Raw genomic sequence first — 14,469 nt, forward strand, 5'->3', positions numbered from 1 at the left:
TATTAGCATGCCATCAATAAAATTGCACCTTACATTTTAAAGTCTTCAACAAATTCTGTACACATTGAAAGTTGTTGCAGCTTTGAATCTCTTACAGTAGCTTTGTAAAAAATTAAAACATTGTTATTTAATAGCCATCTCCATCTCATGCCCCAGTGAATGGGTATAACACTTTGTCCTATGGACAATGAGAAGTCACATTTTTGGATTTCATGTAATGTTCTTCAGAGATAAGTTTAACACCATTTATAGCTACTGAAAATGCTTCTGGTTTCCCTGTGTGATGGTTTCAAGGTGAAAGGTGAATGTAAGTTTAGAGTAAAATTGAAGTAGAACTGCTCTTACACTTTTTTTCACATTATAACTTCACTAACATTTAATATTTGAATTTAAGCAAATGTGCAAAAAAGTAAAGCTTTTGTGATTATTAAATGGGCATTAAAGCTAAATGGAAATTGGATTTGCTAAATATCCCACTGCATTCTGTATCAGAGGGAGCTGGGATTGTTTAGCCTGGACAACAGGAGGCTCAGGGGAGACCTCATTGCTCTCTACAACTACCTGAAGGGTGGTTGTAGCCAGGAGGAGGTTGGTCTCTTCTCCCAGGCAACCAGCACCAGAACAAGGGGACACAGTCTCAAGCTGTGCCAGGGGAAGTTTATGCTCGAGGTGAGGAGAAAGTTCTTCACTGAGAGAGTCATTCGCCATTGGAATGTGCTACCCAGGGAGGTGGTGGAGTCACCATCCCTGGATGTGTTCAAGAGGGGATTGGATGTGGCACTCGGTGCCATGGTCTAGTCATGAGGTCTTGGGTGATAGGTTGGACTTGATGATCTTTGAGGTCTGTTCCAACCTTGGTGATACTGCGATACCCTGATATATTGTGTTACATTCCATGAGACTTTTGTCAGCCAAAGAGGATTAGTCTGATCTGGTATCAAGGGCCAAGATCTTTGAAGAATGGTACCACATTTCATGTCCACTGTTATCAGTCATGCTAGCAAAGAGTGTCTTTTCCATGAGGAGTCCTACACCCATCAGCAGCCTCAAAGATCTCTTCTCCCAGGCAGCCAGTACCAGAACAAGAGGACAGTCTCAGGCTGCACCAGGGGAGGTTTAGGCTGGATGTTAGGAAGAAATTCTATGCAGAGAGAGTGATTGCCCATTGGAATGGGCTGCCTGAGGAGGTGGTGGAGTCACCATCATTGGATGTGTTCAGGAGGAGACTTGATGGGGTGCTTGGTGCCATGATTTAATTGATTAGGTGGGTTGGATTGGTTGATAGGTTGGACACGATGATCTTGAAGGTCTCTTCCAACCTGGTCTATTCTATTCTATTCTATTCTATTCTATTCTATTCTATTCTATTCTATTCTATTCTATTCTATCCTATCCTATTCTATTCTATTCTATTCTATTCTATTCTAATTGTGACAGCTGTAACTGGAGCAGGCAACAATGCAGTAGTGCCATTGCAGGAGAGAGCAGCGGGGAAACCTCTGCCTCCAGGAAGTACAACCTAGGTCTCTCTGGTTGTGAAGGAGAACATAAGCCCAGACACCTTTTGTAGTCTTCTGATGAGCATTAAGGGGTTGAAAATGGTTCTGCCATCTCATTAATTTATTTCTTCTTTCTTTTCTGTGATGCCACAAAGAACAAAGTGCAGCTATTTTGCATTTGCCTGAATAGAAAGTTCTGGATAGCATTAACACATACCACACTTGAAAAGTTAATTTTCTAAGAAAAGTTAGTTTTTATAAACCCTGCCACTTGAATATATGCAGAGCAAGATATTAACTGAAAAGAATAAGAATGAAATTGAACTAAACTCACAAAACTAGCTGCATTAATAATGGAAAGCTGCCTTTTTTTACTTCCCCTCCCCCCCCCCCCCCCCCCCCTTTTCTTTAATTTCCTCTCCTCTGGCAATAATGATCCAGAGAAACTAGTTTCACAGAAAATGAGCAAGTGAACAAGTGCCTAGGGATGAGACCTAAACTGAAAATAAGGATTCCCCAGATGAGAGCTAATGCCATTTTGAGGCTCACTTCACAGAGGAAATGAAAGCTTTGATTAACACCTGACTGTTTCCTTGTCTTCAGTGATATTTTTTAGTCTGTTAGAGTAAAATCCGGATTGCTGTGACAATAATGAGAATAAATTAGTCAATATTTATAAATCACTTGGAGGAAAAAGTGTTGTTGCTAATTATGATTTTGGATGAAATCAGTAAAACATACTGCATGAGAAAACAGTTGTTTTCCTCTACATCTCAAAGTTGGAAACACAGAACTGCAGTAATCTATTGTTGATACGGTGATGTAGTCAAGTCTTTTCCACTCCATAGTCTTACCTGAGTATTCACAGAATTTTGCCCTTCCAGTTCTGCAAGAATGTGAAGACAACTGATTCATTTGCACAAAATGTCTGAAAACTTTAATAGGTTTCCCTTTTTGCTTACAACCACTGCTCAAGAAATAACTCCGTATGCTTTGATCTTGAAAAAATACATTGGATGACTCCTGGCTTCTTAAATATATAATTCACGCCTCAGCTAACCCATATCCCCTTGGCAATACCGGCACGTTAATGTGTGGAATTGAGGGTAAGAAACTACTTGAAAAAGGAAGTCTCAGGGATCAGCTTTCCCTGGAGCCAGCCAGCCACACTGGCACACATACATGTACACACATACAACCCATGCTTCTCACAGCATAGTTGTGTTTTACTTTATTTTATTCTATTTTAATTGGACTTTAAAGTTAAATGGAGGTTTGCACTCAGGAAATCTTAGCTACATGATGAATAAGGGCCACTGTATGTTTGGTCTTGACTGACATTAACATTGCTACTAAAATATTTAAGAATAAACACTGGAAATAATGGAAAAGTTTTTTTTGTTTTAAACATCTGTTTTAAAGTGATATGAGGGAGTGAAATTAAATTTAATAACCTCTCTTTCTTCCTCTGCTTTTAAAACCGTAAGACAACATGGTAAGACATGTGTTTCAGATCTAGTGTGGTATTTTCAGATGTAGACAATTCATTATCCGTGGTTCTCCTTTTCTTCATAAGCCATGATTTTTCTAAGTACAAAATTGTCTGCTAAATTGTCCCCAGGTTACACAACACAAAACAGTATTTGTGTATAATGAGGCATTACCTCCACCTGCTATAGACAGTGTTTATTCTATACATTTTGTTTTCTCTGTTGGATTGCAGCCAGTGAGCTCAATAGCTTGTTGGAAAGCAGAGGATCTTACATATCAAATTGTCCAATTTATTTTGCATAAATTTTTTTTGTCAGTTCTTTGTCAAGGATGCAGAAGGGAGGTTCTTCCATGCTTTTTAATGGATCTTTCTCCAGCAAAATAGTTGTTTTTAACATTCTTGTCCTATCCTAACTCACATATGTGTGTGCTTAAATCAGGCCACAGGGTATGAACCAATTTAGATACCCATCTACAAGACTTTTGCACCTTGTACCAACTACCTATTCATTCTGACTTACACAATGTTTTCTGGACAACTTTGATTACATCTGTGCCCATCTCTATGCCTATAGCTGTATGCCTCAGGCATCATTCCTTCTTGGACCACTAGATCAACCTGATCAGAAGGAGAACTTAATCTTTTGACTGACTGTCCATTTAAATCAGTCAGTTGAGTACAAAATGGCAAGTGACATAACATTTTTTCTCCTATGTAGGATAGAACTGTGCTTAATTAGGCATTTAAGAGAGACTTAACTTCTACAATTCTCACCACACATGTTATTTTCTAGCACTTAATGATCTGAAACACTAATTAGTTTCAATTCACACCTATTATCCTCCTTTAGTTCATTGTTAATTCAAAGTCCAAATTTCCCCCTTTGTCAAAAAGTGATAATTTTCTCTTTTTGTGTTTTGTCTGAAGGTCTGAAAACCATAATGCCAAATACCATTACTCAAAACTCCAGAGGCCTTTTACTATTTGCCAAATTTCCTAGTTCTATGCTTTTATGCTCAGTATATTCTCTTCCTAGCTCCCTTGAAACATATTCTCTCTTCAACAGTCTTCTTTCTAAACCAGTTACAGACTTCTACAGGACAAAGGGGATTAAGATGACTGCAGTCTAAAAATCACTGCAAATAAACATGCAATAGAAGGGAAAGCAAAAAGGCTGAAACATCAGGTCTTCCCCTTTCTCACACACCATAAGCCATTCTGCAGTGACATCAAAAATAAAGTTCAATGCTTAATATGAAAAAAAACAAATCCTTTAAAACCTACATTAGTTAAGGATGCCTACCAAAAGAAGAAAAAAACAAACAGAATAACAACAACAAAAAAACCCCTCCATTATATATCTGTTCATTTTCAGATTGCTCATATTCACCAGACAATAAAAGGTGAAGAGTATTCGTAACCAGGTTTTTAATGCATGTTTTTACCAGCCCATAAAATCAGTGATATCTAAAGCTCTGTGGGCATAGCTTATGGTAGTCCCTTAATTGTTCCAATTACTATTACTTAATAGATGAAAGTAATGGGAGGGGATAACTCATTCCTTAAATACTCCTTTTGTCTGAATGTCTTTTCTGCAACTTAAATCAGGCCATGCTTAGAAAAACTAGAAAAAAAGAAATCAAGCATCAACTTATACACTTTAATAATGCATTTGTTACTACTATGTCCCACAATTTTTTCCTTTTGAAAACTAAAACTTGTAAATTGTGATGACTGATTATCTTAATTCATAGAATCATAGAATCAGTGAGGTTAGAAAAGACTGCTAAAATCACCTAGTCCAAGCATCAACCCACACCACCACACCCATCAAAGCATGTCTCAAAGTGCTATGTCTCAATGTTTTTTTAACATCTCCAGAGATGGTGACTCCACCTCTTCCCTGGCCAGCTTGTTCCAGTGCCTGACCATTCTTTCAGTAAAGGAATTTTTCCTAATATCCAGTCTAAACCTATCCTGGAGCAATGTGAGGCCATTTCCTCTCATACTATTGCTACTTATTTGGGAGTAGCTAGTGACAGGAATAACTAGTACTAAATTGCTCTTACTAACTTTTGGAATACTGTAATCTATATAATGATATTTTTTTTCACGTGTTCCACAGTTTATTTTGAACTTTGCTTATTTTTAATTTCGTGAGAAATGTAAGAGGTGGGAGGACATCTCAAATCTCCTGCTGATAGGTTAATACTATAGAATTACCCATCACTATCAAATAAATTTCCCTTCATGCACAGTACAAAGTTACATACCAGTGCACCTGCTGATATTTTTTCATACACACTACCTACACAGATTACTATGTTGCATATATTGCTTCCAGCTACTGCAAAACAAAAAATCAGTTAAACATTAATCTTTTCAGCTAAGCTGCCGACGTTGCTCAAAATCTGTTGCAGTGCTTTCTCGGTCCAGCCTACCATCAAATCTCTACACATTTCAAGTCTATTTCACAAGTTTTACATGTGATTCTCTTCATTATGGTGACAGACTGCATAAAAATGTATTGTTTGTATCTTTTAAGAAACAGAGGTCTGTTTAGGGCAGTCTTGTCCGGTTCAAACCGGTCTGGTCTGGATCAAACCGGTCTGGTCCGTTTTAAAAAGGTCTGGTCCGGTTTGGGCTGGTCTGATCCAGTTCAAGCCGGTCTGGTCTGGTTTAAACCTGTCTGGTCCGGTTCAAACCGGTTTGGTCCGGTTCAAACTGGTTTGGTCCGGTTTAGGCCGGTTTGGTCCGGTTTAAACCGGTCAGGTCCGGTTTAAATCAGTGTGGTCCGGTTCAAACCAGTTTGGTCTGGTCCAAACCGGTCAGGTCCGGTTCAAACGGGTCTGGTCCGGTTCAAACCGGTCGGGTCTGTTTCAAACCGGTTTGGTCCGGTTTAAACCGGTCGGGTCCAGTTCAAACCGGTTTGGTCCGGTTCAAACTGGTTTGGTCCGGTTTAGGCCGGTTTGGTCCGGTTTGGTCCGGTTTAAATCAGTGCAGTCCGGTTCAAACCGGTTTGGTCTGGTCCAAAGCGGTCAGGTCCAGTTCAAACCGGTCTGGTCCGGTTCAAACCGGTGGGGTCCGTTTCAAACCGGTTTGGTCCGGTTTAGGCCGGTCGGGTCCGGTTCAAACTGGTTTGGTCCGGTTCAAACCGGTCGGGTCCGGTTCGAACAGGTTTGGTCCGGTTCAAACCGGTCTGGTCCGGTTCGAACAGGTTTGGTCCGGTTCAAACCGGTCTGGTCCGGTTTAAACAGGTCGGGTCTGGTTCGAACAGGTTTGGTCCGGTTTAAACCGGTCGGGTCCGGTTCAAACCGGTTTGGTCTGGTACAAACCGGTCTGGTCCAGTTCAAACCGGTCTGGTCCGGTTCAAAGCGGTTTGGTCCAGTTTAAACCAGTTGGGTCCGGTTCAAACCGGTTTGGTCCGGTTTAAACAGGTCTGGTTTGGTTCAAACTGGTTTGGTCCGGTTCAAACCGGTTTGGTCTGGTTCAAACCGGTCTGGTCCGGTTCAAACTGCTTTGGTCCGGTTCAAAGCGGTTTGGTCCAGTTTAAACCGGTCTGGTCCGGTTCAAACCGGTTTGGTCCAGTTCAAACCTGTTTGGTCCGTTTTAAACCGGTCAGGTCCGGTTCAAACTGGTTTGGACGGGTGTAAACCTGTCTGGTCCGTTTCAAACCTGTTTGGTCCGGTTCAAACCGGTTTGGTCCGGTTCAAACTGGTTTGGACCGGTTTAAACCGGTCAGGTCCGGTTCAAACCGTTCTGGTCCGGTTCAAACCAGTCGGGTCTGGTTCAAAACGGATTGGTCCGGTTTAGGCCGGTTTGGTCCGGTTTAAACCGGTCAGGTCTGGTTCAAACCGGTTTGGTCCGGTTTAAACCGGTCAGGTCCGGTTTAAATCAGTGCGGTCCAGTTCAAACCAGTCTGGTCCGGTTCAAACTGGTCTGGTCCGGTTTAAACCGGTCAGGCCCGGTTCAAACCGTTCTGGTCCGGTTCAAACTGGTCTGGTCTGGTTCAAACCTGTCGGGTCCGGTTCAAACCGGTTTGGTCCGGTTTAAACCAGTCGGGTCCAGTTTAAACCGCTCGGGTCCGGTTCAAACTGGTTTGGTCCAGTTTAAAACGGTCGGGTCCGGTTCAAACCGGTCTGGTCCAGTTCAAACCGGTTTGGTCCGGTTTAAACCAGTCGGGTCCGGTTTAAACCAGTCGGGTCCGGTTTAAACCGCTCAGGTCCGGTTCAAACTGGTTTGGTCCAGTTTAAACCAGTCGGGTCCAGTTCAAAGCGGTTCGGTCCGGTTCAAACCGGTCAGGTCCGGTTCAAAGCGGTTTGGTCCGGTTTAAACCGGTCGGGTCCGGTTCGAACCGGTTCGGTCCAGTTTAAACCGGTCGGGTCCGGTTTAAACCGGTTTGGTCCAGTTTAAACCGGTCGAGTCCGGTTCAAACCGGTTTGGTCCGGTTTAGGCCAGTTTGGTCTGGTTCAAACCGGTTTGGTCCGGTTTAGGCCGGTTTGGTCCGGTTTAAACCTGTCTGGTCCGGTTCAAACCGGTTTGGTCCGGTTTAGGCCGGTTTGGTCCGGTTTAGGCCGGTCGGGTCCGGTTTAAACCGGTCAGGTCCGGTTTAAAGCGGACGGGTCCGGTTTAGGCCGGTCGGGTCCGGTTCAAAGCGGACGGGTCCGGTTTAGGCCGGTTGGGTCCGGTTCAAAGTGGACGGGTCCGGTTTAGGCCGGTCTGGTCCGGTTCAAACCGGTCTGGTCCGGTTTAAACCAGTCTGGTCCGGTTCGAACTGGTTTGGTCTGGTTTAAACCGGTCTGGTCCGGTTCAAACCTGTCTGGTCTGGTTTGAACCGGAGGAATAGTTCTACACTCGATGATGGGATTTTGAGAAAAAAATATTATGTGAATCTGTTGGTTTGTCTGGAAATCTGGAACTACCTTTGATGTGAACTATGGGCATGTCTTATTTTGGCACAAATGTAAACCTCAGTTTATATGGATGTATGTTATATGCTACTGCCAAACAAAATATCCCCAAGCTTAGTCTATACGTCTCCAGCAAACTTGTAAGTCAAATGTATATTTGAAAATCACTTTAAGGAATAAATTAATTTTTCCTTATATCAGTGGCTGAGGGATCTAGCATATGTACAAGAGTCAACATTGGCAGGTAACTGTATTAGTGACACCAACAGCCTCCATATAAGATGAAATATAAAAGCCAGACTGGAAGAGATCCACATATGGACTACCCACTTGAGACATTTTTTATTTAGGTTTATAAAACTGCCTTCTCATACTCATTTCCCAAAATGAAAAATACGGGCAGTGCATAGTAACATTAAAGCATGCAAGTACAAAAAAAATGTTAAACAAAATGGTCTTTCTCTGTGTGAATTTGCCCAGACCCTCCACAGCATCTGAAGATATCAAAGCAAGGCTAAAACTTACCCACAAATGTAATTAATAATTTTCATATTTCTACAAGGTCTGTGAATGAGGATCAACAAAAAATGAGCAAAACACACCTATAGGTCATAATATGGTCCTAAACCAGTGGGGAACATAACCGCACTTGCTTTGCCAAGGGTTAATTCTGGATATCTCAACAGCACAATTTCTAGATTTTTTTTGTTCCAGATTGCAGTTAAATCTGGCCTATCACCAGGGATTCAGGCTCTCAGGATTGAGGGCGTTCAACTTCAACAAATGCTCAGCTTTGCATCTACAGTTCCTATCAAATTTAGAAACATCTTTCATATGTTTCGTTTTTACACAGATTTCAGTACTCCTCAAACTTATTTTAAACCATTTCATAGCTATCCTTCCTGCCTGTTAAATACATCAAGTGCTACAGTGCCAGCTGGTGTCAGAAAAGAAAGTCTAAAACCAAAAAAACCATACTGCTGGCTGTCTTCTATCCTTGCTGGCATCCACTTCTTGAAGACAGATTAAAACACTACTTGTAGCTTTTCCAGCTTTCTTCAGACACCAGAATTTTATATAGTGGGAGAGGCAACTAACAATATTGCTCTTCAGCAAGGAGTATTTTCTGAGTTTCTTTTCTCAGTTCTATTATGATCTTTTTTACTGATCCCTTTTTGTTTGCAAAACAGTTTCTACTAGTAATTAAAATTTTTTTAAAAAAAGAGCAAGAAAGAAAGAAAACAAAGGGCAACTGACAAGGAAATTCAAGTGGACTCATGTTTTTTATGCTATTCTGGTATGACCAGCAACAGAAGAAGAAAAGGGGGGGAAAAAAACCACAAGAGAAAAAAACCACACACAAACAAAAACACAAAACACCAGCCTTCATATTCTGTTTCTTTGAAAATTCAATCAATCTGCTATCATCTCCATCTTCCCTTCCAGCTCCCCCACAATCTGTTCCCTTACAAAGACCAAGCTCAAACCACCTTATTTCCTTCCACGCTCACCACAAGAGCTGGTAGACATGCTAAACTTCACAACCACATTAGATGTGTACAAGAGTATTATAATATTGAGAGAAAAAGAGAGGTTACATAAATGTTTCCAAACGTGCCTGAACGAATCCCTACTTACGCATTTAGGAAAAAAAAAAAAAAAAAAGAAAAGGGAAAAAAAAAATAATAAAAAAAGATAATTAGGAGATGTCTCATTTACTCCATACATTGAACTTGTTCTTTAACCATAATTTCTTAGTGTCACAATTTTTCTACAGGCAGGTTTTGTATTTGCAGATGTTTTGAAAACACTCAGATTTGCAGTTCCATTTGCTTTAATCAGATCCAGACTGAGAAGCACCATTAAAAGAAAACTATGCATCTTTAAATAAATTCCTACAGGACTGAACTGTTTAGCCGTAGCTGTATGAAGACGTTAATGAACTAATTATTTATTATTTGCATAATAAAATATTTTTCTAATAAAAAAAAATATATATACCAACTCTCCTGCCATTAGCAATTCTTAAAATATCTTCAATGTTAATCTGATTAGAAGAACAAGGTCTGAACAGTCAATATTAATAAAATATGTGGGGAAATATCAATAGATTAGAAATAACCGTATGTGAGTCTCTTAATTTTACCTTCTAGTAGTAACATTGAAAGTTCTGCATCTAATGTAGTAATTATTTTTAATAGAAGTACTATGCGCTTCTCTTCCATTAAAATGTTTATTATCAGAATTAAAGTATTATTGATGCTACTTTTAAGCAATCTCTTACCTTTTCCACCACTGCAAATAAATGTATAAATATGTGCATTAATAACATTAATAGAAATAGCTTGACCTGAATAAAAACGTCTGCTCGTGTAACTGGCGTTCATGACTTCTACTTTTACAAGACATAGAAGCGTTTTTTACCTATCAATAAATAGTTTAAATTGAAAATTCAATCCAAATTATTATTAAAACCTTTAAATCCAATGGTTTTGGCTATTATCCATTGTTGGAACAAAAAGAAACAATAGTAAAATCTTCCATTGGCTATGCCCATACTGGCAGACAGTTTACAAACCCAACTAATAACTGCTTTGCAAGCAATAAATTTTGAACTTACATAATAATAGACATTTTGTCCATTTTGTCATTTCTCTAGTTGCCCTGGTAGAACTGTACTTGCTCCTGCTCTCAAAAATTCTGGAGAGAGAAGAATATTTCTACACTTTATAGCTCAGTTCCACCTAAAGACAGCCAACACTACATAAACTATCCAAATTAGTAGAGTTAGCATAACTGTATTATAGAACTATTCCAGCTAGACTAACTTATCTTTCAGAGAAACCAGTTCCAATATTTCTGTAGGCCAATTTACTGCACTTTGTAGACAAAACTTAGAGTGAGGTCCAAGTGAGGTCCAAGTGAGGAAATAGGCATCTAAAGCAAAATACAAGCAAATGCAAAGGTCTGGATACAAAACAGCAATTCCATTTTGATTTGCCACCTAACTGTTAGGATAAACGTAGCTGGGGAAGAAAGGGCATTCTCAAGTTTCTCAATCCATTGTGCAGCAAAAATTCTGCATTTCAGAGTACAAATATCAAAGAATTTCAAAGAATGGATATCTTAGAAGTGAAAGCAGGTGGGTGGGACAGGAGAGTTCTGCTGCTCAGTCACTGCTTTGGGGAATCTTCAAGGAATACCACAGTACTGGCTACAATATAAAAAGTGATTAAAAATACATAAACTTAAAAACCTATGGTGTAAATTCTTTTCTGCTGTTTCCAACAGTCACATGTGGACAACTCTTTATCAATGGATTCTGAACTCTGGAAGTTGATAGGGGTGCTTACCAACAGTTCGGAAACAGGTAATTGAGGAGAAAGGTTTCTAAATATATCACCCTACCATTTTGTTCATTGTCTTCTAATTTATAGTTCTGGAAGCCCTCTGCAAAGCAATGCAGACTCTCAGAGGCTATGTCTAAACAAGTAAATTGAGAAGAATTCCAAGATCCAAAGTCCACTTACATTCTTCAAGGAGGCCTTTCATGTAGATGACAATCCTCTCTCTTCCCTCCTGCTCAAATTTCCTAATTACCAATGACAGAAACCTCACTGCATAAGCACAGTTATCATCCTAAGGCACTTGGATCTCTTTGCACATTGGATAGGAATACTAGGTGTCCAATTCTGACCCACTACGTATGAGGGCATGAAAAATAGAAGAGTCTCGGTGCTTAATTTATACATGCCTCAGTACTGTGTGTAGACTTCCAAGTGGTTATATTGCATACATAGTTATATATAGCTGCAGCCAACTTCAGAATCTTGCTGCATCTAAAAGAAACAACATAAACGTCCCACACTCTGTAAAAATCAGCCTGAATGCCAATCTCAGTCTGGTCATGTAAGCAAAGATTATAGCGTCTAGTTCCAAGCCAGTTAAAATAAAGAGAAGTTGGGGGGGAGGGAGGAGATAGGGGAGGGTGTCCATAAATACCAAATAAGCTTATGTCAGGCTTGCAAATATAATTCAGAAGATTAAATTGAAATTGTTCGGATCCAAGCTAAAAAAATAATTATTAGCAGGTCTACAAATTAAAACCCAGCTAATTTCAAATTGCAGCTTGGATCAAGAATGTTCATGTAAATACACCTCAATGAAAGTGGTACTGTCACACTTTTATCAGCATAGTCTTTCATAAAACCTGTGTGAAAATACACAAATTCCAAACCAAGAACAATAAATTGCTTTTTTTCCTGGTCTTTTCAAGTAACCCTTTCAACACTTAGAAAATTTAAACTTACTGCAATAGCTGCTCATAGTTACTCATATTTGCTGCTGCTAAAAATACCCAGCTTTGACAAAATGTCAGATGCCACGGTATTTTGGATTAATCTTAAGGAAAATAAAGATATTTGGTCCCAAAATATTCAAGCAATTTATAAGAATGTTGCATAGGTGATTGATTATGGCTCTGATATTATTAGCTACATCAATAAAAAACAATAATTCAAGATTCAAACCATTTTGAAACTAGGCCAAAAAGCCTTATGGAATTTCTTTGAAAGAGATGATCAAAACCAAAACTGTCAATTTACAACAGTATTTTATAGATTCAATAATAAATCCATATATGTACCCACATACAGGTTGATGCTTAGTAAAATCACTATTTTAACAGTAAGTATTTAAAGCAAAGTGCATGACTGTTTTTTGCAGCACTCATTTAGAATCAATTAACTTGTTCTTTTTGGCCTGGCTATTTTTGTTACATTTTGTGAGAAGGAAGAAAATGTCTCCTACATAATTCAATATTTTTGCATTGGTTTTAAATGTTCATACATCACTTTTGCAGAGGATTTCTGGTGAGGTTCTAAAATTATATATTTCATCCTATGATCAACTGTAAAGTTCCATCTTCTCAGAAACTGTAAATGTATATATTAAATACCTATTAAAAAAAACAGAACCCAGTCAGATTCAAAACAAAACAAAACCTCTCAACTTCTGTGAACCAGACAAATCACACAGGTCTAGGATGTTTTTGTCCCTGTTTCTAGGCACTACATGGTGCCAATGAGAATACAGTTTATGCCAGTCTTAATCTGGCCATGGGAAAGAAACAGCCAAAGAGATATAGTCAGAACTGTTTACAAGATAAACAAAAAGTTTACTGCTTCCCACATACTCGGGAAACAGTTGGACTACACATTAGCATCTGGTTGCTCCAGACAATACTACCAGGAAGTTAATGAAATTGGAACAAGGAAATTACTATGACTTGGCACTCTATAAAAAAGTGTAATTTATCATCAGTTAAAAAAAACAATGGGAACTTTGCTGATAAATTAACAAAAGAAAATATAAAAGCTGTATTGCTTTAAAACAATAAATCTTTTTTTTTTTTTTCTGAATAAAACGAGTTCTGTTCCAAAAGCTGATGTCACCTAAAATTAAAAAAAATGGCAACCTCAGTCTGATAAGAAGCGTTGATCTTTTTGGATTACAAGTAAAATGTGAGGCAAGATGTTTATCTGAAGTTTGAAGGTATCCACGACATCACCTTCAAATGAAAACTATTAGTTTTATTCTAATGGGACTTGTTTCTACCAAGACAAGGAAACCAGAATACTACTTTCAGCATTTCAGAAAGTCTCTTCCTCTTGTAAAAGGCAAAATAAGTGTTTCTGTTAAAAGACTCACTCCCCAGAAATCAGTCTTGGGCTGTCAGTTTGGTGACCAGCCAGGTGAAATATTCTGAAAATCTGGAATTTGGTCGCCTACAACTTCTCCACCAGGCAGCCCTCACAGTCCACACTCTGTGAAGCATTACAAAATGTCTTGTCTTAAAGTTTCTAAAAAACTCTTTCCATCAAAGCCAGAATTTTTCTGGTTTGGAATGTACTTTTCATTCTCTTTGGCCATTTCCACAGTAAATTTATTCCTGAAAAGGATCTCTGTTATAGCCCTACAATGGAGTAGACAATGTCCACTTTAGGCTTTTGGAGTGACTTCAGACCACCATGGGCAGAGTGTTCCCGTCAGTACACCCCAAGGGACAGTACTTATCCACTAATCCCTAATCAGAAAGATTTTCCTAGGATGGTCCCATCCCCATGCCACCATTTGCAGGCCAGGAACTTGGCATGTTCATGGCTCTATGCAAAATTCCCTGCCTCATATCAGTAACTGCCACCACTTCTCAACAAAAGGATGAAACTTCAGCAATGGTCTGGGCTCCTTATTCTTAAGGCACATTTTTTCATGTGCCAACACAGGAGTGGGCAGCATGAAATCCTACAGGCTCTGCCTCCTCCTACTTGCAAACTGAGCTTGCCTAAAGACAGCTTGAAGAGGATGATTCCACACACTGTGCCTTCTCTAATTTCTCATGCATGTGCCTCACGACACGGATGCCCCGTATCTAGCAGAACCCTCCACTGGATCGGTACAACTGGGTCACAGCAGCATTCAGAAACATACATCTTTACTCTGGAGGGAATAAAGGATAGGATCATATTAATGTATGTTGGGGATAGAAAACCGAGTTCATGATGGAGAA

Source organism: Dryobates pubescens, chromosome 7, assembly GCF_014839835.1.
Source record: "Dryobates pubescens isolate bDryPub1 chromosome 7, bDryPub1.pri, whole genome shotgun sequence".
Taxonomy (NCBI): Eukaryota; Metazoa; Chordata; class Aves; order Piciformes; family Picidae; genus Dryobates; species Dryobates pubescens.